Here is a 10,000-nt window from a genome sequence, read left to right as displayed (position 1 = left end):
GGCGGACGAGAAGTAATAGAACAGGTAAATGACTGGTATCGGACCCCGAAGGCAGGGAGGAATGTCTGGCTCTGGAAAGCATATGGTGGTTTGGTGGTTAAGAGAGAGAGAGAGAGAGTCCTTTCTTATATTACGTGACCGCTTGAAGTGAGGAGGAAGAACACAAATACGATTATAATGCAGTACTTTATTCTATGATGATAGACAGTGAAGTATTACTCTTTGTTGACAAAATTCTGAGAATTTGGCTCTTTTGTGAAGAAATCTCTTCATGTGGCCAGAATTTGGATTGTCTGGTAAGAAAACAAGAGCGAGTATTGACATGAGATTATCAGGATTGTTAGAACAAATGGACAGTTTTTTTTTTTTTTTTTTTTTTTTTAGGACGTATCAGCAGAATTTGGTTAAATTATGCGTGACGCAACATTAGTATAACAAGTAAAAAAATACCCCGAAGAAACTTCGGCGCAACCGAGTTTTCTGTACAGCTGCTACAGCATATAATCCTCTTCTTCTTCTTCTTTTAACGTGCTTTTTCCCATTTTTGTATGGGGTAAGCACGATGCCTTCTTTTGAAGGACTTTTGATTTGGCTTTGGGATAGACCTGTAGTCTCGATCGGCTGCCCTGCCTGACATCGCTTAGACCCCGGTAGCGTATGTTTCATGTATCATACCCGACCCAACGCCCTTTCTTCCCAGCAGCGAGAAGTTGTTGCGCGGGTAGGGCGAGAGTTCGAGACGTGTGAGATGTTTATGTTTTTAGAAGATGTTGTAGACCGAAAATAGATCTATCTTTCAGTGGTCTCGGTATAATGCTGTATGAGCCGCAGCCCATGAAACTAATCACGGCCCAGCACATGATTATGACTAACTTTAACCTTAAGTAAAATAATAACTCCTGAGGCCAGAGGGTTGCAGTTTGGTATGTTTGATGGTTGGAGGGTAGATGATCGACATGCCAATTTGCAGCCCTCTAGACTAGGTAGTTTTAAAGATCTGAGGGCAGAGAGAAAAAGTGCGTACGGGCAGACAAAGCTGGCACAATAGTTTTCTTTTACAGAAAACTAATAAGCTGAGCGTATACTGATGATCATTCTGTATTAGGTGTGTGAAGCTTATAATTCATAGGAAGTCTGCTGCACTGGGGGGTTCATTTGTAATTTCGCAATGAAAGAATTTCAATGGCTGTCTTTTTTGGTAGTCGTATCACCTATGAGACGGTATATATAAAATTTAGCGATCATTAATTAGATCTTATGTAATGACTGCCACAGTATAGCCTTATCAAATATATTTAAATTAAAAACGTTTAGTAGTAAAAACTGTGAAATCCAGAATATGAAATGATTGACGAAGAGTAGAAAGCATCGCTTTCCTTATAAGTGAAAGTGGTTTTGTGAGGACAATCGTTTGCTGATTGTTCCCTTGGTGGGTTATTTTTCTTTGTGAAGGGAGTTGACTTTTGTCTCGGTGACTTTTGACAGCATCAGTCAGGTCCAGGGCAGCAGCAAGTCAGTTTTTAGGAGCAGAGAAACGGTTTCTTGGCAGCAGAGCAGCTGGAAGTCCTTCGGATGGGTGACAGGTATTGCCTACCAGTTGTCTTCGGTGGGAGTTAGAGGAACTCTTCGTCTGCTAGTGTGACGTCTTCCCTGATGGCAGCATGAGGATGTTTCGATGGGGCAACCGTTGTTGGTCATCTGTGTGAGGATTTGTTTCTTCGGCAGTAAATGGCTGTCTCGACGACTCGATCGGGGTTATCTACTTTGTGGATGTGTTCCTATTCCTCAGCCAGTGGCTGTCTCGATGCCTCGACGGTGTTCATCCGTTTGTCTGCATCCTCATTGATGGTGGTGACCGTCTCGACTACTCTTGGAGTTTGTCTGTTTTTGTGGTGTGCTGCTTGGGTGGTATTTATTTTACTGCTCTTGTATTTATTATGCTGCTTGATTTTGTATTTATGCTGTAATATTTATTTTACTGCTCATGTATCATTTGTTATGCTGACTGTTTTTTTTTTTTTTATGCTGCTAGTGTATTGTGGTGTTATACTGTCTGTGAATTGTTTATTGATTATTGAAGATTTAAGTACATGAGTTTTATGTTGCTGCCTGTTATTTGTAATGTTTATTTAATTGCTCATTGTAAGTGTTTCCTCTCCTGGAACTGACTCATTTGTATATAATGTAGATTAGTGTGTACAATAAATTAGTCTTAAGGCTGTATTTCGTGGCCTTGTTCCACTCCTTCTTTGCTTGGCACCTTTCGTCAGTCATTCCAGCCCAATTGCTTGTTTTTATTTCGAACCTGGTGGTCTCTGAAAGATGAAACCATTACATTGGCGACCTTGCCAGGATTGGTTCTGTTTTGGCTGGCAGGGGTGTGGCAGCATTGCGGGGAGTATTTTGTGAGTACAAAAAAAAAAAAATTTTCTGTTAGGTAAAGAGGTGTGAGGACAATTGTTTGCCGATTGTTCCCATGGTGGGTTGTTGCCTCTTTTCCTGTAAGTTGTTTTTCTTTGTGGGGGGAGTTGACATTTGTCTCGGTGACTTTTGACAGCATCAGTCAAGTCCAGGGCAGCAGCAAGTCAGGTTCTTAGGAGCAGAGAATCGGTTTCCTGGCAGCAGAGCAGCAGGGAGTTCTTTGGATGGGCGACAGGTATTGCCTACCTGTTGTCTTTGGCGGGAGGTGGAGGACCTCTTCGTCTGTTAGTGTGACGTCTTCCCTGATGGCAGCATGAGGATGTTTCGATGGGACAACCGTTGTTGGTCATCTGTGTGAGGATTTGTGTCTTTGGCAGCAAATGGCTGTCTCGACAACTCGATCGGGGTTATCTACTTTGTGGATGTGTTCCTATTCTGCAGCCAGTGGCTGTCTCGATGCCTCTTCCATGTTCGTCTGTCTCTTCCTCGTTGATGGTGGTGACTGTCTCGACTACTCTTGGAGTTTGTCTGTTTTTGTGGTGTGCTGCTTGGGTGGTATTTATTTTACTGCTCTTGTTGTATTTATTATGCTGCTTGATTTTGTATTTATGCTGTAATATTTATTTTACTGCTCATGTATTATTTGTTATGCTGACTTTTTTTTTATGCTGCTAGTGTATTGTGGTGTTATACTGTCTGTGAATTTTTTATTGATTATTGAAGATTTAATTACATGAGTTTCATGTTGCTGCCTGTTATTTGTAATGTTTATTTAATTGGTCATTATAAGTGTTTCCTCTCCTGGACCTTACTCACTTATATATAATGTAAATTAGTATGTATAATAAATTAATCTTAAGGCTGTATTTCGTGGTTTTGTTCCGCTCCTTCTTTGCTTGTCACCTTTCGTCAGTCATTCCAGCCCAATTGCTTGTTTTTATTTCGAACCTGCTGGTCTCAGAAAGACGAGACCATTACAGGTTTGATATTTGAGTCTGTATATACTAGTATATCCGTACGCACGCATTATATATATATATTATATATATATATATATATATATATATATATATATGTATATATATAATAAAAATATATGTATATATATGTACAAAAATACAGGTATATGTAGATTTTCAAATATCAAACCACTGTCTCTTTTTAGTATAAAACTTTGTATTCTACTCATCCTCAATCATTTCATTCAGAGATATATATATATATATATATATATATATATATATATATATATATATATATATATATATATATATATATATATATATTATAATTATTGCTTAATTCTCCTAAGTCTTATTCTCAAGATCATTTCAATTCTGCGTCCGTTTTACCTCACTGACGTCGTGGGAATGTATTCATCCTGATCTGAATATCATCTGGCATTCTCAAGTCAAGTACAGGGCAACATTGCCAATATACAACTCCGCTATTTGCTTGTTGTATTTCCTATTTTTTTTTATTGCGTAACATCAGGTCAGTTAATATTCAACTAATATTCAACCACTCAGTGTTCCTGAATTAAGCACGCGAATGTAAATATTAAACCTTGGGAAGGTAGCGTTTCGTATCTGGCTGAAATTGCTTTTGAGGAATTGCTGGGTTGTTGTTCATCTTGAGAGCATCCACTTCTCTTATTTATAAGCTTTATCACATCTTTGAGGGCCCTTTTTGTGACTGGGGCGTCTTAGTTCTTTGTGTATTTGTATGCTTTCTTAACAAGGAAGCCCTTTTGAAGTTTCCTTCTCTTAAACTGACTTTTTTTTCCAATTAGTTTGAAAAGTTTTTTTTTTTTTTTCTTTCCTTCCAATCAGTAGTTGGAAAGAGTTCCTAAGGTTTAATGTCTGTGAAGGGAAGCTCAGGGTAATTTTATCAGTATTTAATCAGGTCAGGGTTGGAAAACTGTAGGTGTGGTTATTTAGTAATTAGCGTCAGTGCTTGCTTTGGGGCAAATTTTGGACTAACTATCGTGGTCATGGTTCATATTCCACATTTTCCAGTAGAGTTCGCGTCTTAATTCCAACAAAGACCTATTAATTGCAATAAATATCAATATATACTTTCAGAATAGTTTGATTCACCTGATTTTTAAAGGTTATTTTTTTGCCATCACAGGGAAAAATAAACGATCTCTTATACTTACAGGGACCAAAATAAATTTAAACCTATCAGTGTTAGCGTTTTTCCCTTCTATTTTTTTCCGAAAAGGTCTTCACGTTGAGTTTTTTTGCGACCCGTGACGTTACTTCCTTTTATTTCCGGATAATTATTGCTCTCTGAATCTACCTTTCAGGTAACTCCTTGATCATGTAGCCTTTTTTAGTTTGTCATGAGAGCTTCAGCTGACAGGCTTATTATCAGGCTAATATTGGCCCGGCTTATTTTGGTATCCGACTTGTGTTTTTATCAGCAACAGATTCCCCTTTGGTTAAGCGAACGATAAAACTTCGTTTCTTGCTTCAAGTAGACGAGGGTCATGTACCCAGTCTAAAAAAGCAGTCACTTCATGAATATTTGGATGTAATGGATTCATTTTTTATTCTTTGTAAGGTACGAACTGGTACATACATGCATACATACATACATGCTGTGTGAGCATTTTTATGTTGTCTTCATTGAACTCTTATTTTTTCGTTCCCTTTTTTAGTATCTTCTAAGAATCAGATCCTTAAATGTTTCCTTTCACATGATTTATTTTAAATTGCTTTTGAATATTGATATTCAAAGCATTGTCGTTTAGCTTAGGTTGTTCAATGTGTTAATCCTCTTTGTATTGTTCTTTCAAGCTTAAACTGATAGGATAACAATTATCTATCCATGAAGGAGCATTAGCTCATCAGTCCTAGGCTTTCCTGAACACTTTGATTGCCTTCCATATTCTTTGCACTCTCTTACCATTGTTGCTGCACCTGTTTTGTGACTCGCTGCTCTACAATTCGGAGCATCAGTTGCTGTATTTACTCCCAAGTACTTGTAAATATGAACGCTAACAACCGTCCACCATCCATGTTTACAGCTAGAACGCCATCTTGTGGGTGTCATTTACTCTCACAGTTTTACTCTTCCTCACATTGACTTTCATACTTCTCTTCCAAGTTTTTCGATAGTTTCTGCAGTTTCTCTTCACTATTCCCAGTCAGTACCATATGATCTGCAGACAGTCAGCTATTCCACACTCCATTCAAGATTATCCCACAAATTTTCACCTGTATCTGCTATTTTTTCTGACTTGTCACAGCACGCTGTCAGTAAAGATGTTAAACAGCTTTGGAAAAATAATACAGACTTGCCTTAGACCCACATTTATAGCAAACCAGTCACTCTCCTATCTGCATAATTCTCACAAGCTTTATTTCCCTCAGAAAGACTTGATCGTACTCAGTGACTAGTTACTACCTTCTGAACGCTGCAACACTGTCAAACCTGTCATAAGCTTTTCTAGGTCTTTGTATGCCATGTACAGCTTTTTCTGTTAACTCTCAAACTTCTCACATAACAGTTCCATAACAGACATGTCCCCTGTATAGGCGGGTAGCGATATCAGTACACCTCATGCGGTGCACTGAAGACATTACTTAAGGTTCTTTGCAGCGTGCCTCCGGCCCTTAGCTGCAACCTTTTCGTTCCTTTTACTGTACCTCCTTTCATATTCTCTTTCTCCCATCTTACTTTCTACCCTCTCCTAACAATTGATTCATGGTGCAACTGCGAGGTCTTCCTCCTGTTACACCTTTGTAACCTTTTACTGTCAATTTCCGTTTCGGCGCTGAATGACCTCATAGGTCCCAGTGCTTGGCCTTTGGCGTAAATCCTGTATTCAGTTCTATATATTCAATAACAAACATGTTATCCGCACACCTTCTTTGTTGTTTAAAACCTCACTGTTTTTCCACTATCACTCTCTCTGTCTTTTTATCACTTTTGCCGTCAGAATCGTACCATACACCTTCTCGGGCATACTAAGTAATATTATACGCTACAGTTCCTATTGTCGCCTCTATCACCTGGACTTCTATACAAAGAAACAGTATTGTTATTCCTCATTCATTTTTTTGACACCTTTTCCGCATCCAAATACAATTAACGGATTCATACGTCCTCACGCGCACTCGCACACACACACACACACACTATATATATATATGTATATATCTATATAATTTATGTACAGTATATATACACATGTATAAACACATACACTTATATACATATAAATATTGTGTACTATATATATATATATATATATATATATATATATATATATATATATATATATAAATGTGTAGTATATATATATGTAATATATATATATATATATATATATATATATATATATATATATATATATATATATATATATATATATATATATATATATATATATATATATATATATATATATATATAGAGCTGGTGCCTATTCTTCAACTGAACCTCTCAGGTTTATAATATATATATATATATATATATATATATATATATATATATATATATATATATATATATATATATATATATATATATACTGTATATATAATCTACATATGCACACATACATACTCGTATTGCCAAAAAAAGAGAAAGGTAGATAATACATTTGCATAAACTAAGTACGAAAATTCGTGTATTGTATATTATACAGTGACCTCAAGTCACCTACGTAAGAGGAAAGGTCCAAGAATAGCAAGGAACCACAGTGACCCATTCTTTATTGACAATTTATAGAAGAGAAACACTGAACCCTATGTGAGAGTCCACTGACACAATGGAGAGGGTAAAAGTAAGATTGTTTTTTTCTCACTATGTCCTTTTAGATGTGTGACAAACAAAGCGGCGCAAATGGACGGGTCGGGAGTCGGGATTGACAAGGCTTTCTTTTTCACTTACTATCTTTCTTTCACACTTTTTTTTTGACGACGGTGTGAAGGCAGAGTCAAATAAATCCTTGTTTTTCCTTTTAGTGTTATTCTGGGAGAAGCCGTAGATAAGATATCGTATTATTTATTGATGTTGCATATATATATATATATATATATATATATATATATATATATATATATATATATATATATATATATACATACATACATACATACATACATACATACATACATATGAAGTTATAGTTTTGTTGGGGTCGTGTAAAACGGAACAAATATATATATATATATATATATATATATATATATATATATATATATATATATATATATATATATCTATATATAGATATATATATTTATATATATACAGTATATGTTATATTTAATCTACAGTATATATATATGTATAAATATATGTATATACAGTATGTGTGTGTGTTTATGTATTCATGTATGTATGAATGGAAATCAGTAGTTATCTGTAAGGGGGTGAGGGATAAAATAGAATCAGTAGCCCAGATGTGGAGAAAAGTTATCAAGCCACATAAGCAAAGGGTAAATGCAAATTGCCATAGGCCCCTCTCTCTCTCTCTCTCTCTCTCTCTCTCTCTCTCTCTCTCTCTCTCTCTCTCTCTCTCTCTCTCTCTCTCTCTCTCTCTCTCTCTCTCTTCCCTATTTCGGTCTCTGCACCAGAGAATAATTGCCGTGGCATTCTGGAATAAATTTTGGCAGGAGGTGGCGAATCTCATTCGAGGGGGCGAAGACACACCTGCGGATTTACGGCACATTGGACCGGGCAGCCACCTGGCCGGATCATTGGATCGCATCTCTGCGAATTTTCCCTCCTGGAGAGAGAGAGAGAGAGAGAGAGAGAGAGAGAGAGAGAGAGAGAGAGAGAGAGAGAGAGAGAGAGAGGCTCCTCAGGCAGTGGTTGTCAAGATTGTATTTTACATTTTGAGGTTCTAACGTTTGTTAGTGCTATAAGCTGTCGCCTTTTGTTAATAAAACGCACTCACAGAGAGAGAGAGAGAGAGAGAGAGAGAGAGAGAGAGAGAGAGAGAGAGGTGCTCCTCAGGGAGCAGAAGTTGTCAAGATTTTATTTTTCGTCCTAAGGTTGTAACGCTTGTTGACAGCTATCGCGTTTTTGTTAATAAAATGCACCGAGAGAGAGAGAGAGAGAGAGAGAGAGAGAGAGAGAGAGAGAGAGAGAGAGAGAGAGAATGTTTAGTGGTTTCACTGTGCGGGTACATGAAGAGAAAGAGCGAAATGTAGAGGCAAGAAGGCACTATTTTATTATTACTATTATTATTATTATTATTGGAGAAACAAATCCACAATTATGTATATGTACATTTATTTAAGGATAAAACTGTACAGATAGCTTTCGGGAATCTGTTACAGTTTTATTTTAAATATATGTGCATAAACATAACTGTGGATTTGTTTCTCCATTTTAAGACTCATGCTACTATGAGTATTTTAATAATAATAATAATAATAATAATAATAATAATAATAATAATAATAATAATAATTATTATTATTATTATTATTATTATTATTATTATTATTATTATCATTATTATTATTATAGTATTGGTAGTAGTAATATCATCACTGGGGTCTTCTTCTTAAACTCATATCATACGGTTGGCGATCAGAAATTAGTATTTGCTTATTCATTTACTATAATTAAAATAATTAGTGTTTATGCATATAAATTTTTGATGTGACGGCATAATTACAGTAAACAAAGGTTGGTTAAACGATTCAGGCAAATCTAGAAGCAATGATTATGCTTATGTTTTGTTAATTGTAAGATGTAGTGATAGGTAAATATTTATTTTTTTTGTATATTTTTTACTTTTATTAGAATTTATATGTTCCAGAAACTTGGATGTATTTTCAGTGGTATTAACTCTTGGTTTTTCTTCTTTTTTTACAGGTGAGTGTTTGAAATCGTTTGGTGTGGTGATTGGTAATAATTTGTGGTAAGCTTCCTCTCTTGTTATTATTATATTATTATTATTATTAATTTTTTTTCTATCAGTCATCCTATTCGACTGGATGGTTTTCATAGTGTGGGGTTCCGGGTTTCATCCTGCCTCCTGTAGGAGTCCATCACTTTTCTCACTATGTTAGCTGTTTTTAGTAGCACACTTTTCTGCATGAGTCCTGGAGCTACTTCGGCATATCTAGTTCTTCCAGGTTCCTTTTCAGGGATCTTGGGATCGTGTCTAGTGTTCCTGTGATTATGAGTACAATCTCCACTGGCCTATTCCATATCCTTCTTATTTCGATTTTCAGGTCTTGATACATCAATTTTCTCTCTTTCCATTTCTTTCTCATCTATATCAACTTTTTCTTTCTCATTTATTATTATTATTATTATTATTATTATTATTATTATTATTATTATTATTATTATTATTATTATTATTTAAAAGTTTTTAGTAATATGTACACACTCACACACACACACACACAAAATGGTTCATAAGTGATTCTTGCCTGGCACTCACCAGTCGACCCAGCTGTAAATGTGTACCAGCGTCATCTGAGAGTTAAAGAAAAGGTCATGAGGCTAGCAGCCCCATCCTTGAAGATGACTAGGCTATATATATATATAATATATTTGATTTATATATATATATATATATATATATATATATATATAT

The 10,000-nt window shown here is 35.7% G+C and overlaps 1 protein-coding gene across 1 annotated transcript in view; it reads left to right on the top strand.

Annotated features, from left to right (window-relative positions):
- LOC136836617 (atypical protein kinase C-like) overlaps window positions 1-10,000 on the top strand; it is a 289,297-nt gene that overhangs the window by 62,153 nt on the left and 217,144 nt on the right.

Source organism: Macrobrachium rosenbergii, chromosome 4, assembly GCF_040412425.1.
Source record: "Macrobrachium rosenbergii isolate ZJJX-2024 chromosome 4, ASM4041242v1, whole genome shotgun sequence".
Lineage (NCBI taxonomy): Eukaryota > Metazoa > Arthropoda > Malacostraca > Decapoda > Palaemonidae > Macrobrachium > Macrobrachium rosenbergii.
The sequence above is the reverse complement of the archived record's forward strand: the minus strand, read 5'-3'. Positions and strand labels throughout refer to the sequence as shown.